This window comes from Heterocephalus glaber, unplaced genomic scaffold (assembly GCF_053883595.1).
Source record: "Heterocephalus glaber isolate CG9 unplaced genomic scaffold, H.glaber_assembly_v1.0 deba00001472, whole genome shotgun sequence".
Classification (NCBI taxonomy): domain Eukaryota; kingdom Metazoa; phylum Chordata; class Mammalia; order Rodentia; family Bathyergidae; genus Heterocephalus; species Heterocephalus glaber.
This window is the reverse complement of record NW_028258315.1, coordinates 46,627,827-46,643,958: the sequence shown is the minus strand read 5'-3', so window position 1 is coordinate 46,643,958 and position 16,132 is coordinate 46,627,827. Positions and strand designations below refer to the sequence as shown.

Sequence of the window (16,132 nt, the reverse complement as noted above, 5' to 3'; positions counted from 1 at the left end):
TTCCATTTGATTGTGTGCACATTTATTCCTAAGTGAAGGTATTTAACGTGAAAAAAAATCATAATTGAGAAAAGCTCAGTTTCTTTTCACATCTGCACTTGGTTAGTTAAAAAACCTACTTTTAGCATCCATTTTGTCATTTTTTTTTTTTTAGTCACATCACAAAAGAACGTTTTCTTTCCTTTGACTAGCTTTCTATTCTTGCAACACTCACACCATACATATGGACATAACATGGGCTGAAATAATGTGTGTTCTTTCTAATGTGTAAGATAATGCATGCACATACTCCCCACTGAGTCTTAAGAGCTGCTGCAGTTTGAGCTGTGCAGTCATTTTGCATTTTCATTTTCTTTGACTTAGCTGATGTCCATAAATAAAGGCTACAACTTACTTTAATAATAAAAAAACCATTATCGCTGTGTGGTGGAGATAACGTATTACCATTACTACCATTAACAACTTCTGGTGTTAATAATACATATTTTCTACTTCACTCCAGAGCAACCTACATTTGAAGAGAGGATTGAAGTATATAACCTTTTAAGATTATTCTCTGTTTTGTTCAAAAGAAAAATAATTGTTAAACGACTCTGAAAGCACATTGTTTGGGTCTCATTCAGTCTTATAGATATGAACCTGCATTCCTACAAGTGTACTTGGGATTCCCCAATGAGAACAGTGGTCAGCTGTAGCTACACCACGTAATGGAAGAGACTGGTTCACCCACTGGAGCAGATATGTAGAATCACAGCCGAGAGGATACTGTTGCAAGGATGACCTTGAGTCTTTTCTATTTCATTTAGAAACACAAGCAAATTATTCACAGATTTATATAATTATCATCAGCCTCTTCTGAAGGACCCATGCCAGCATCTAACAGGAAAATACAAAACCTCATGTAGCACCTGAGGTTGGGCTTGATCCAGCCTCTGTTAGCTTTGGTTCTGTTACCAACTTAACTTGGAATGGAAACAAGAAATAAATGCATCCTTTGCCTCTCATCTTAATATGTAGTAAGCATGCCCATGTGTACACAAAAACTAATAAAGACAAAAATCCATTTATTTTTTTGGTGCCGGGGATCGAACTCCAGTCCTTGGGCTTGCAGGGCAGTCGGCGGAACCACTGAGCTAAATCCCCAGACCTGGAAATCTATTTTTTAAATGAAGCATTTTATCACATGGTTTCTCTTACACAAGAAACTCAGAATGTAAAGAACAAAATAAAAGATAGGTAATAGGTCATAGGGAGATGGATCTTTTACAAAAGGTAAAAGGGAAGGGACCAAGAGATGGAGGGAAAAAAGGAAAGGGGAGAGGAAGAGAATGAAAAAAGAACCAAGATGTATTATGTTTGTGTACTAACTCTATACAAGGAATGTAATCATTATGTACTGCAGACATGTAGTATTAAAAAGTTTTAAAAATGAAGTGTTTGCTTTGTATTTAAATTTGATGATTACTCCATTCCCCAACCAGCATAACAATCGCTGTGGTCTTTCCTCTTCTCCCATCCCATATGGAAAAATAAACTATTACCACATTCTTATGGTTTAGATTGGGAGTAGCCCCCTTTTAAAAAACCTCAAGTGTTTGGAAGGTGATTAGAATATGGGGATGTTATATTCATCAATGGACTAGTCCACTGATGAGGCCATAGCTGAGTTGCTGTGAACAGGTGGGTGTTTTTGGAGGTGTGTCACTCAGGGCGTGACCTGAAAGGGTAAGTCTCCCTCCCTAGCTCCTCCCTTTTCTCACGTAACAGTTTACCTCTGCCCAGGCGCTTATGCCATGGCCTTCCTGCTTAGTGCAGACAGATCATGCAAGGACTGAGATCTCTAAAACTAAGTCAAAGTAAACTTTTCCTCCTTTAAGTTGTGGGTGCTGAGTATTGTGTCTCAGTGATCAGAAAGTGTCTAAGATTGTTAGGTACCCAGTGTGCAATTTTACATCGAACTTTACTTCATTGCACGAATAACTTTCATCATCTTTTGCATATATGTATGTATGGGTACCATTTTGCTTTTCAAAGAGATTTTTAACTGATTATTTCATTTGCTGAATTTGTACACTTAGCAGTTAGTTACACAGCGATGATTTGGAGTTGCAAAGTCTGAATACTAGAGACCTGTTTCTTCTCGTGTTCTTCGTCAACCTCTAGATCTGTATGGCAGCATCTTGGATTTGCCCTCCTGGCTTAATTAGACACACTTCCCATAGGCATAGAAAGTTTCTTTATTACAGTTCTCTTTTGAGATAGGAAATTAAGCTAGTAATTAAACCAGCAAGTAGACAGTTAAAAGGCTGTGTTTTGTTAATGTTTTTATAGAGCTAGACTTACCTAAACATTTCTATGCAAGAAAATTCACTTTTCACTAAATCTTGCACTTCCTGTGACCTGACACTTAAGACTCTAGTTTAGTCTTCAGAATATATCTAATTCACCCAATCCTGGATCGATTATTAATCCCTTCAGGGCCTTCCTGTCCCTGTGGGACAAACTGACTGCACTGCTTGCTTGCTTCGTCAGCTGCTGTGGCAGGCCCACTCTGCCGTACCACATAGTTCTTACCTCATTTCTCAGTTCTCTCTTGGAAGAAAGAGCCTTTCTCACCCACATAGCAGTTGGCAAAGAGAAAAGCCACTCAGTCGCTTGAACCTAGCCCTTTCTCTCTACAACTACAAAGGATTGTCTCCATCCCTGTCCTCACCCCGGCACATTACTTCACCATCTTTTTATTGTTGAGTGAGCATCCTGCCTTCTGGAACTTTACCTGAATAAAATTGGCCCTTTTTAACCAATTTTAAGCACAGATTAGGTCACCACTGGTAAATAGGGTGAGAAGATAAAGTAAAATTCAGCTAAGTATTTTAAAACTCACAGTACAAGGTTTAGGAAAGCTGCATGACGTGGTTTCTCTTAAAAGTTAACTTCAAGATTTTTAAGATGGTGACAAGGTAATGTTTTATATGGGTAGCTTTTATAGAAGTGTTACTTTGGACTTTTACTGGAGGAAGTAGCTGGTAATAGTAACTCCTCCCTGCCCCTGGAATACATACAGTGAAAAGGACAGACAGACAGACTCTCCTCTAACTTAAGGTGCAGTGGTCCAGCACGACAAGGTATCATCTAACTTAATTTCTTACCTCTTCAGAGTTTTAAGAAGAAAAGAAAGCTCAGGAGACATTAGTCATTCCTTTAATTCAATTAAATGAATCTGTGCAGAGCTCCTGTTCCTTTTATTTGTGTGTGTGTCTGTGTGTGTGTGTGTGTGTGTTTTATGTGTGTGTTTGTGTGTTTTGGATAGCACTGTGCCTTTGAGCATGCTAGCCATGCACTGTGCCACTGAACTTTACCTGCCATGCCTCCTGTTTCTTCTAAAACTCTTCACTTTGGTACTTCTAGGTGGAAGGAGTTTTATTTCTGCCCTCAGGAAATTCAAAAGCTAAAAGATTGTCATATAATGTGGTTATTTGATAACTTTCTATACATATTTTGATGGATGAACAAGAGGAATATAAAAAACAGAAGGCTGACATGGGGGGTGTAGCACAGAGAGGTCACCATGTTGGATGAATATGGGGGTACTGTACCCAGGGAGGTTACAAGAAGAATCATAAAGGACACCTTTAAGGATAAGCAGGACTTGAGCAGCGTAAAGAGGAAGGAAACTCTACACACAGTTGTGGCGGTACATGTCCGAAAACTGAGCCACCTTGGAGGCTGAGGCAGGAAGATCTCAAATTCAAGCTCAGCCTGGGCAATTTCACTTGAACCTGTTTCAAAAAGAGGAAGACAATTCCAGGCTGAAGGATGAACAAAAAATATAAAAATAACTGACACATTTGGAATAGATGACTATTAGTATATAGCTGGAACATTCACAGTTGACCACAGTTCATAGTTGTTTGCTCAGGAGGTTTAGCATTTCATTTGTTTGTCTTGAAAATAAGGCTCTATGATGATCAAATTAATATCACCTATAGCACTGTCCTAGACATCCTGAATACAGCATGTACTAAAATCAGTTGCTGCAGATAAAGTGTTCTAACATGAAATGCAGCCAGTTACTTAGCTGTTGTTTTTTGAAACAAGAGTAATAAGCCAGCAAAACAGTGCCTAACACCCCCGCTATTGCTAAATTTGAAAGTAAAGATGCCTGTTGTCATCTTTGAGAGATATACTTGGGTATGTCTTTAGTCCTCCAGGTGGGTCTTCCATTGTTAAACTTGACCCCTGCTCTAGCACCTTTTGATAACTGAAAAATGCATTTGGGTCACACAATGTGAGTGGACCATCTTTCATTGCCTTCCTGCTATCCTTAAGGTCATTCCCCTTCCATGTACTACCCAGGGAGAACAAACATAAGTAAAGCCACCAGTTGCCAACACCTAAGTGTTTAATCATGATTTTGGTAGGTTGAGTTGACTTTCCTTATTAACTAGGGAGGAAAGTCAGTTGTCTGCCTTGGTTCTGGATTTGCTGTATAATGGGATTCAGCTGTGATTTTCCCATAGAAATAGTATGGGCCAGTAGCTTCCTTGATAACAATGTTCTTCTAAAACCAAGTATTTCTGAACAATAAAGGAAATCTTGTCTTGTGTTGGTGACCTGATTTCTATTGTTAACCCTCTTCCCAGGGGCCTCTCCTTGAAGTTATTTTAAAATCTGATCTTGCAATCTGTTGCAACAATAGATTGAATTTTGCATGAGAATTGGCAGGCTACTTTTAAGGGAAAGTAAGTTTTGCTAAAGAGAAGTGTGATAACATGGAACATATCTATGAGTATTTCAGGTGACTGGAACCATGACTAATAAGCAGAGTATTATTTAGAGAAAAACTATCCTGTTTGATAATTCCTAAAAACCTTTTGTTCCATCTTATCAGAGGACCAAAAACAGGAAGAGATCCTATATTAGTTGCACTTAAATGTCATTTTTATGTACTTAAAGTAAGCAAAAGATATGTAATCAAAATATCTTTTGCCAACTATTTTAATTAACAAAAAAGAATGCCTTGTTACTAAGGAACCAGGTATTATTTATAAGTCAGATGATTCTATATTAGAGAAAAGTGTGTTTCTGTAAATATATTAAATATATTTTTATAATCTTAGTCTTTTCTTACTCAGCAAATTGGTCTTTTGTAGATAATGCTAAAGTGAATTTCAAATAAGTCATATTTACATTTTGAACAAATGGAGTTTGAAATGAGGATTTTTGCTGTGCAAAAAGACATTATTAGTATTTTGAAAAATAATAAGCAATTTTTTTAGCCAACATGTTCTTCTTTGTAAGTCTATTTTTATTCACTATCATATAATTTTTGGTAATTGTGCAAGTTAACCTTAATGCCCTTAAGTACTAATACAACATGTAATGAAATAATAGTGATTCTGGGGCTTTGGTATTGTTTGGTAGTCTGCTTGCCTGTTTTATTTTGTTTATAGTTTTTAGCTCAAAAACAAGTACTTTAATTATTCTAGTCTAGTCTTTTTTTTGCTGTGCTGGAGATGTGTGTTAGACAAGAACTCTACAAACTGAGCTGTACTTCCAGCCCAGACATGAGTATTTTAAAAGATTAAAATACTACTAAATTTCTACCCTCAGAAATGTACTCTTTTTCATAGGAGTTGTGTCTTAGTTATTTTAAGTGAGATAGTTGGTAAATGTGCTATGTTTTCTATTATGTCAAGGCAGGAGTTTCTTGGGCTGGAATTTTTCTCTAGCTGTACATTAAACTTCTTTTAAGCTTATGGAAATATTTTACAGATCTTAATTTGATATAAAGTTTCCTCTATTTTAGGTTGATAGAAATCTCAATAACCATGTTAAGCAGTACACCATGATGTCCAGTGACTATTTGCTTCACCTTTTGTATTAGTCAGGGTTCACCAGAGAAGCAGAATGAATAGGAGATACAAAGTTGGATTACAAGGTATTGGTTCAGGCAGTAATGGAGACTAAGAAGTCTATGCTCTGCTCTCTGCAGGCTGGAGATTCAGGAAGTCTGGTTGTGTAGTTTGAAGTCCTGAGAGCCAGGAAGCCAGGGGCTTCCATTTCACATCTGCAGACTTGAGAATTGGGAGTGCCAAGGAGGGAAGACAGATCCTGGGCGAACAGTCAGGCAGAGAGAGAGCACATCCTTCTTTCCCCTACTTTTTGTTCTCTCCAACCCTCAAAGGATTGGGTGATACCCACTCAACAAAAGGGAGGACTATCGTATTCATTCAGTCCACTTATTCAGATGCTAATTTCTTCTAGAAAGACCCTCTCAGATAACCCTAGAAGTAATATTTTAACAAGTATCTGGGCATCCCTTTGTACAATCAAGATGACAAATAAAACATTTTCAGAGAGTCCCAATATTACTTCAAGGGACATTTAACGTATCAGAACATAGATGAGTCCACTGACACTAAGTAGATATTCTGTATTCCCACACTAAGGCTAAGTGCAAGAAGGAAAACAACAAACAGAAATGGGAAATTCCCTGCCCTGTAATTAAAATGACACAGTAAACTAGAATAACACTTGCACAGGTGTGAAATGAGTGACTGGAAGCAACAGAGAAGGAGAGGTGCTTGTAGTTGGGAGACCTTGGGTAGTCACAGTGAGCAAAGACCTGAAGCCCAAAGTGTTTGAAGGGTGGAAGAGGAAGAAGGTTTTTGAGGCTCGTGGCTCAGCAGCAGAAGACAGTGGCAAGATTGTTAAGACTGGAAAAATGTGGAATGGTAAGCAAGATATTCAGCTAGGTATGAAAGGGCTAAATCATAGAGGCCAAGGAGAGCTGTTGTTACTTCTGTGTTTATTCTTGTCCTGGGGCAGTTCATTTGGTAACATCTCTCAAGCAATACTAGTGATAATGGTGGTGTTAGTAATGGCTGACAATTACTGAGCTCTTATTATATGCCAGGTTCTTATAGGTCTTTGTGGATGATTGTACTATAAGCTATTATTATTAATCTTTTTTCAGAGTGAGTGTATGTAACCCTAGTACACTGAATATGGGCAATTGTAAACTACTTTCCACATTCTTAAACACTTTCCCAAGTTACCTGAGAGCAGTGAGTGGTTGCAGAGAGCAGCAGTTCCAAGGAAGTATCCCACATTTTAGGAGGAACACTGATAACTGGAGTCCATCAAGAGGGGTAGGGGGTGGTCATTGGGATTGTAAAGAATCCTTGAGTCCCTGTGAGCAGAAATGGAGTCATCAAGAAAATATTCACGTTTGTGCAAAAGAGAGATAAATTGAGTTTTATTTCACCTCTTTACCTCTTCCTCTCCAGCCCCACTGGACTGAATTCCCTCATCATTATATATTATAGAAATTGAGACATTATGTAGAAATGTTTAAGTGAATTACAAGACTATTCCAGATGGATAGGCTTCTTTTTACAGTGACAAAAGAGTTCCTGAGAGAGGTCATTCACTGGTCTTTTTTAATGAGTTATCATTCTCTTTTATATTCCACTGAAGGATTCTTGAAGATCAACTGCACAGAAAACAGAATTTTGGGACCTGTCACTCTCTGCAGTTTTAATTTTACACCAAGCTTGAAGTCCTTTAGAGATTCCATAAAGGGGAGGAAGAGGATGAACAGTGGTGTATGGTTAATATTAGCATCAATACTATTGATGTCAGGACCTAAGAGCAGAAGTGTAGTGTTTCTTGTTCTAGAACCCAGCTGCAGTAAGACATGCCATTGTTTTAATAATGGAATTTCAGCAGCAAAACCCATTTTAGTAAAGGAAGCTATCCATTTGTGATGAATTCTGATGTCAAAATGTTAGAAGTCTAAAGGCTTTTGTCACAGAACAGAGGAAGTAAGAAGATAGTTCTACCTGATCTTTACAAAATCTCATGGGGAGGATGGTAAAAGAAAAAATGGGCAAATATTGGCAAATGCAACATGATCTGTGGGTATTTGAGCTCTAATAGATGAAGGAGGGACTAACAATCAAAAGCCAGGCTTAAACAGTGTCCAGATGAAGTTAGTGGGTATTAAAGAGGAGGAAATTCTGCTATAGGGTCTTGGATCCTTCTATCACCTTAGCCCTCTAGTGGAAGAGGCATAAACTATTCCTCATGGTATACCTAGTAACCACCCTCACAAAGGACCAAATCAGCCTTGGCAGCTCAGCCCAAAAACCCTCCTCCTTCAGCCTAATAAATCTGTCTCCGGAGGCGCTGGCCACAGGCCTCTTCCTCCCTTCTCATATCTGAAAAGCTTAGCCTAATGTGTGCTCACAGCCCTCTGATTGCTCACCAGCCCTCTTGGAGGAGATGAAGACGTGTATTCAGAGGAAATGCCATGCTTGCACTGTGTATCATCTGCTCATCCTGTCATAAGATGCACAGGCAGTATAAAGTCTGCAGTCATCTCCCAGTAGATACTATTGTAGGTAGGTGGTGAAGTTGCTATTAAAGTAGAGCTTTACCACATGTAAGAAGAGATTCTTAGTTGTTCTGTGCCTTTGAAATCCCCTCATTCTCTAGATCAAGTTCAACACTCGATTTTAAATTAGTAAAGGCACAGAATGTGACTTTGTGATTACAGACTTCCTCTATCACCAAACCTCAATGCCATTACACACACTGTAGGATCCTAGTACATATTTGTTAGCTGTTATTTCTCTCAGTATCTGTTATGGCTTGTGTCTAGATGTCCCCCCAAAACCTCATGTAGTCTTTTTTGAGGGTAGCTAAATCTGGAATGTGTGATTGATTTCATGATTGAGTTAGGCCCATAGGCACTAGGATTAAGGGCATGAGTGCTACCCGCCCTAAGTAGTCTGAATAAAATAAAGGGAGCAGAAAGATGCTGTTGAGGGCCCTTGTTGCCTTTGCTACTATGTGAGCACCATGATCTGTCTCTTGTTGCCTTTGTTACTTTGTGCCCAGCATGTTGCTTCTCCTCTAGGATGCCTATTTGTCATCCCTGCATTGGAGCCAGCCAATTATGGACTGTAACCTCTATGAACTCTTAATGTCGAGTATTTTGTCTCAGCAACAAGAGAAAAGTGACACAGCATCCCTGCATATTTTTTTGCTCCCCAAGCTATTTAGAGTTTAAAAAAATAAGTTTTGAAGCCTAGCCTCTGAGAGTCAGAGCTGACATCTTCTCATACCTATTTTGCATCACTTGGTTTATTTAAGTAAACTCCCTGCCTTGAAGACATGTACATACATTGAGATTGATTAATGTACAGATCTTCAAAGAATTGGAAATACTTCTCATTGAAATACTCACCTTTTCAACATAACCCAAAATAGGCTTTTAAATGCCCAATTTTAATTATTTTTGCAGTCTAGTTTCTGTCAAAAGATGCAATTCAGCTCTCCTGACAGCATCTTTATAGTCTAATTAAACTTTTCTAATTTATAATTCTTTTTTCAATCTTCATTTATCCATAAAAGCCAAATTTGACCTAGATATGTAGTGGTAGGTGACAATGAGTTTCCAAGCCTCATTTTCCATGTAAATACTGCTTTATTATCTCTCTTTCTTGGAGTAGTAAAAAGTTTACATGCACATATAAAAGCAGGATAAAGCAACAGCCCTGTCCTGATGGTCTTCACCATGACTAGCACACATTCTTTGACTGTGCATTTAGTGTTTTTGTGGGAGGAAGTTTGTTCAGAATTTCCTGAACAGGAGGTGCAGCAGTGGCAACAAGAGAAGCAGAAATATTTCCAATGTCCCTTAACTAATACAGGAAAGAATCAATACTAGAACCCGGTTTGTAGGGGTGGTGGCTTAATAGCAGAGTTCGTGCTTCACGTGGCACTAAGTTTCATTTCCAGTAATAACAACAAAAGAGTAGTACTGGGGATTGAACTCAGATGCTTGTGCTTACACAGCAGGCGGTGAAACCACTGAGCTAAATCCCCGGCCCTGTGTTTTCTAAAGGAGGATTATTTGGGGGAACAGAGAAAAGAGACTGTTTAGCATGTGTCCAGGATCCTGTTGTACCCCGGTGCTTTATCTGAAATTCCCTTGGTGTACCAGAGTACTGAGTCTCTGAATGTGGTAAATTTATTGTCAGGGACAAAAATTTGGAATACCCACTTGGACATTAAACATCTTTAGGACCATGAACAGCTTTCTCACCTCCATCCCCTCTGGTATCAGTACCTGTGAGGATGCCATTCCTATGATGGGCATAGCATAATATCTGACACAAAGTGGTGCACTTAACAAATAACCATCTCTTCTTAGATATTACATGTTTATCCGAGTTAGGGTTATTGTCAAATACATATTGCCTGAAGGTAAGACCAGAATATTGCAGTAGACAAGGAAAGGGTCATTGCCATGTTTCTTATTAATTCTAGTTGGGAATACACAATATAAATGCTAAATGTATGTGTTTCTTTGTTGTTTTTACTGTATCATGCTCCACAAATGAGGATTGTTACTGAAATATTAGCAGAATTCTATAGCAACAGGTCCTATTGTAGGTGGTGATGGTCAGGGTGCTACACTTGAGATTCTCCTTATTCTTAAATGAGAAATTAACAGGTAATTAGATAAAGGTCAGTAATTTTACTTTGTGAAACATGGGCCTCTTTAAATCAATAACATGAAAGTATTTTATTTTCTACCATGTTCTGCACTTGTGCTTAATAATGCCCTTCCCACTTTTATAATCTTTTCCTCACCACTTCGGAAACCAGAGATGAGAACTTTAATCTACCAATATTGTGGAAATTTGGAAAATAATTGTTCTAGATCAGTGGTGGCAAACCTATCGCATGAGTGTTACTTGTTTTTCTTTTAAGACAAAAGATGTTTATGTACGTGTTGTTCATTTATAAACTAAAACCTCAGTATTTAGTTTTAACTTCAGTGTTGGCACTTTGCAATAAATAAGTGGATGAGGGGTTGCAGTTTGGGCACTCATCTCTAAAAGGTTAACCATCACTATTCTAGTCTGCTGTCTTTCTCACTACGGTTGTGGTACATTGCATTGTTGTAAGAAAAAATCACAAACCATTTTTTTGGTCAGTGCATTTTGGTAGAGTCAGTCCATTAACCTTACATCTTTTCTGGGTGAGATACCCCAGTTGTGACATATGCCTGAGCCTATAGTGTCTTCAGAGTAAATTCAATTCCATTTATATTTTTCCAACACACCACTTTTTTTCCCCCCATTTTAATTATGAATTTAGGATAGTAAACAGGTACTCCAGTTGGTTTCTGGGTAATGATGGTAATAAATCCAGCTATTTGGAGTTTGCTTCCCCACAATTTCTCATACCTGCTAGTCAGTTTTCTGCATGAAGCAGTCAAACCATCCTTGCCCTAAATAGTGTCTTTGATGTCATCCCCACTTCTTCTTAAACATCTCAGAGAGAATGTGAAACAACTGCATGCTTCAGCAGATTTTGAGCTGTTTCATATGGTTGTGCAACTTGGTATTCTAACTTTTTTTATACCCTTGACCCTATTTTCTTTTCCTATTCATTTCTTCCCTACCCTGTGGTTTGTCTTAACAGTTTACATCATGAAAAATTAGCTTGCTACTTATTTGGAGAGACTTTGGTTTTTACAAGGAACACAGAATTGCTTATCATATGGTCATAAACTGGGAATCAAGCACATAAAGTTTTCTTCTCCCTAACATATGACACAAGGGCCAGGGATTTAGCTCAGTGGTGCCATGCCTGCCAGTGCCCCCCAAAAACAAAACAAAAAACAAAAAAAAACCCATCATTATCCAAACATATGAGACAAAACATGAGACCTAGTTGGTAAGATTTGAGTTTAAATGATTTGTTTCTTCTGCCCTTACCAGCTATGTTAAAGCGCATTGCAAGAAGACCTTCTCAAATAAATGAGTGTAATTTTTATTACTGTTAAGGGTCATGGTCTCGGCTCCCTGACTCAAAGCCAGAGGCTGTTGGGCAGGCTGATTCACATGTCCTTTGGACACCAAATCCATATGTCTCTTCCTGATGAGTGAGCAAAAATGCATCTTCTGAAAGGTAAATTAAAAAGAATAGAAAGTCTTATATAGGCGAAAACAGATCATCTCTGACCTAGTGTTCTAAGTTGAGGTGTGGTAAGGGTATCTTTTCAGGAAGTTAAAGACATGAGATTTAAGGTTCTTTTAATTTGTTCCTCTAAACAGTTTACAAATAAAAAATCAATTCCTTTGTAAAGTTAGTTGCCTTATATTGAATGCCGTCTTACTCTCATGTCAGTACTGCAGCTGGCCCATAGAAAACCTAGCTCACAGAGAGGGCTTGGTGCTGGAGGAGGAAAACTGACTAAAAATTTTTTTGCAGATGAGAAGGCAAGCCACCTGGAAGGCACTCCATAGTGGCTGTCCCTGTTGTTGGTGTGGAGACTATTTTAACTCATGATTTGTTGCAGACAGCACACAACTATTTCAAATGTTACATGACAGTCATCTATGTGATTTTATTCCCAACAAGATATTTTTCTCTTGCTGCTTTTTATTCTCCCTGAGTTCCCAGATGGGTGTAGCTATATGTTCCATCCTGGGAGGAGCAGTTAAAGGGGTGGATGCCTACTTTTGCAGAGAGAGCAGTTAGCCAGAACACGTGGGCTCCTGAAGCAGAGGGTAGCACAACAGGGCACTGGCTCCATGGCTCCCCAGAAGTAGGACTCAGAGGGTTCATATTTCAGAGCTTCACCCTGGCCTCCAGGACCCTGCTCTCCCATGCTCAGAAGGGAAAGTCTTATGGTTAGCTTTTGGCCCTAAATATATTTATATCAGAGAAGGAAAAATGAAGGACACTTGATAACTTTCATCAGTGCATGCCAGCACTGTTACAGGGAATAGGAAGTTACCTCACCATTCCCCCCCCAAAAAAAAACTTGGTATAACTGTTAAAACTTTGATAGATAAAAATATATTCAAACCCTTTTATGAGCATTAACTAATTGATGGTTCTTGCAAGCTACTTCACCTCTTTGAACCCCAGTTTTCCTGTCTCTAAGATATGGTGGGAATGCATCATAACTCGTAAGAGTTTGGTGAGGATCAAATGACTTATTTGTCATTAAGCACTGTTTAGCAGTAATTGCTAACAGGTAATAAATGGAAAGGACCATACGTCATGGTACTGGACTTTGTGTTTTCCTTTCATTATTCAATCCTAGAAGATAGGCACTATTATTTTCTCCATTTTAAAGATAGATAAACTGAGACCCAAAGAAGTTAACTGACTCACACAGCTAGCAAACAATAGAGCCAATACTTTTGGTTGTGAGGCCAGAATAAGAACCTACCACAAGGGTAAAATATTACAGATCCTAGTAGCTGGAATCATGTGTTATTTATTGTTGTAGCTTGTCTCTTCATTTTGACCTCAGAAACCACAACAATATTTTGTTGTATTTTGGAAGAGGTCTTCCGAAGTAAAGATTAAAGAATTAACTCTAAAGAAAGTATAACCTCAACAGTGGAATGGGCCATCTTTCAAAGGAGGAAGCTCTCTGTCATTGAATATTCCCACACCAGCTCTCTGACCTCTGAGGCCCTGTCCAGTGTTCAAATTTTCTGGTTCATTAATCTTGATATGTCCTCATTATATAAACCACCTTTTTCTGCTACAGGCAATGGGAAGAGTACACATCTGTGGATTATGCTACATTGTTCAGCTTTTACTCCTACAAAGTAAAATCTATTCAAGATCCTAAGCTTTACTAACGAACTACATTTTCTCCAACACTGTAAAAAAAGAATCAGATTTCCATTTCTTCTATTTTTAGTTTTGAGAAACTTGTTCAGTTCCTTGTTAAAAAATATTGTAAGCATCATGTCACACCATTATTAAGAAACATATTTTATAATATGAATGTAGTGCTAGGTGAATTTGTATGAATTATTCCACGTTTGAGAAGAAGCTGTTTGGTACTTGTTATGAATAAAATTCTTTAATGGAAGGAAATTGCAATTGTACAGTTTTCCTATCCCTTTTTAAAGCACTTGGCATTGTCAGGCAGGTAGCAGTGATGACTGCTCTGAAAACAAGATTACTGTGGCACTTTCTAGCCATTCGAGATATTTAATTATTTTTAATTTATTGTCAAATGAAACACTTATGGAAATGGTTACAATTACACCAAGGATCTTAAAATTTTATGCTTATATTGGTGAAACATCAAACAGTATATGGTAGTATTTTTTTCTGTAGCCAAGAATTCTCTTTGCTCCTGTTTTTCATGATTCATCCTTTCATAACTCATCTTTTTTATCCTTTGAAACTTCCTCTTCAGAGCTTCAAAAAAAGCTTTCTTCATCATTTTTTTCCTCAATTTACAAGGGCTCCACTTTTAAGTGGAAGAAATAATGTTGATTTTTCCACAGGGATTGATTATAAATTCTGTTTCCATGCTGAATTACACTGTCCTCTAGTGGAAACCTGTCAGAATTATGTTTCATATTGATCTTGCTTTAACTCACTTATTGTAACACTATGCCACATATTTTAATAATTTTCAAGAATCTGTAGTAAAACTACAATCAGAATTGTCCAGGTTTGAAATAGATTTCATCATGAAATTAAACTTTATGTGGATAGTTCTGCACTTATCTATGTACTTAACAAATTTAGATTATTTCTTGCAGTCTTTAAAGATGGAGCTGTGATGTAATTCTGCATTACTGCTCATCTAAATTGTACTGCACTGAAGAATTTAAGGTATATGTAATAGATCATTTTAGAAATTATTCTGTTTTACTCTTTTCAGAGAAATAACACACTAATATGATATCAAATTATCTTATATTCCCTCTACATTGTATTCATTTTTTAAAGACCAAACAAAAAACGAGCATATTCCAAAGCTGTATCATCATAGTGGTATTTTCGACATATAAAACTTAAGAAAATTATCCTATTACCAAGTATAAGTTCGGGTCGCTTTCTATTCCTTGAAATTTAATATATAGTAAAACCTTGCTTTATGAACATAATTTGTTCCAGAAACATGCTTGTAATCCAGAGCACTTGTATATCAAAGTGAATTTCCCCAAGAAATAATGGAAACTCAGATGATTCATTTTACAATTCAAAAATATTCATATAAAAATTGTTATGATACTATAATATAGTACAAGATAATAAATGAAATACAAAATATAAATAAAAATAAATTAACCTGCTCTTACCTTTGAAAACCTTAATGGCTAGTGTGAGGGGCCTTCCAACATAACTCACAGGCAGGTAGTAGGGACCTCAATTCCTTATGAGGCAGACCTTTCTTGAATGTCCTTATGCCATGACAGTTGGCTTCCCATAGAGTGAGTGGTCTGAGACAACAAAAGAGTTAAAGTGGCCACAGTACATTTACAACCTACTCTCAGAAGTGGTACTCCATCACATCCACCATATTCTGGTCATGAGATGCAAGTTACTCGGTCTACCATATACACTAAAGGAGGAAAAGTAAGCCCTGTGTCTTGGATAGGAATCCATTAGGTATTTGTGAATATAGTTAAAATTACCACAGAAGGAGCTGGTAATGGGAGGATTTGTCCCAAGTTTAAAGAACTATTGGAGGTGGATATGTAGAAAGGTAATTTTAGGCTACCCCAAGGACTTGAGCCACACTGTGCCAATGTGGTAACTGAAGGTATTATAGTGAAAGTACCCAGGGCACAACAGTGTGTTGTACTAGCTCTAGAAACAGGTAAAGAACACTTAGCCAATATGTGACTAACAAATGTCTCTGTACTGTATGCTGTCTGTAAAACATGGAAAGCAACTTTTCTTATGGGGTTGTGTTGAGATATATGTAAGGTTCCATGCATAACATACTTAGAAAAGTGTCTGGCATCTAACAAGTGATCAGTAAGTATTAGTTACTACTTTGGGCATGATTATTACTTTTACCATATGTGGATCCATGTTCTGTAACTCTTCAATCATGTCTTCTAAAATCTAAGAAATTGTACTTAGATTCCCTCTTTAAACTTTCTTTTTTTTTTTCTTTCTCTCTTTATAGCTTTACTCCACATTTCTATATTCAGACGTGCAATAGTTTTCCTCCAGAATATTTCATTATATGCAGAGATTTTCAAATTCACTAAGGAGAGATAGTCAGAAAGCTGGAGAAGGTGACAACAACATTAGGAAAGAAGCGTACTGT

The 16,132-nt window shown here is 37.6% G+C and overlaps 1 protein-coding gene across 3 annotated transcripts in view; it reads left to right on the top strand.

Moving 5' to 3' along the window:
* The window catches only part of Suclg2 (succinate-CoA ligase GDP-forming subunit beta), a 373,391-nt gene that overhangs the window by 215,336 nt on the left and 141,923 nt on the right, over positions 1–16,132 (top strand). The window lies entirely within an intron of this gene.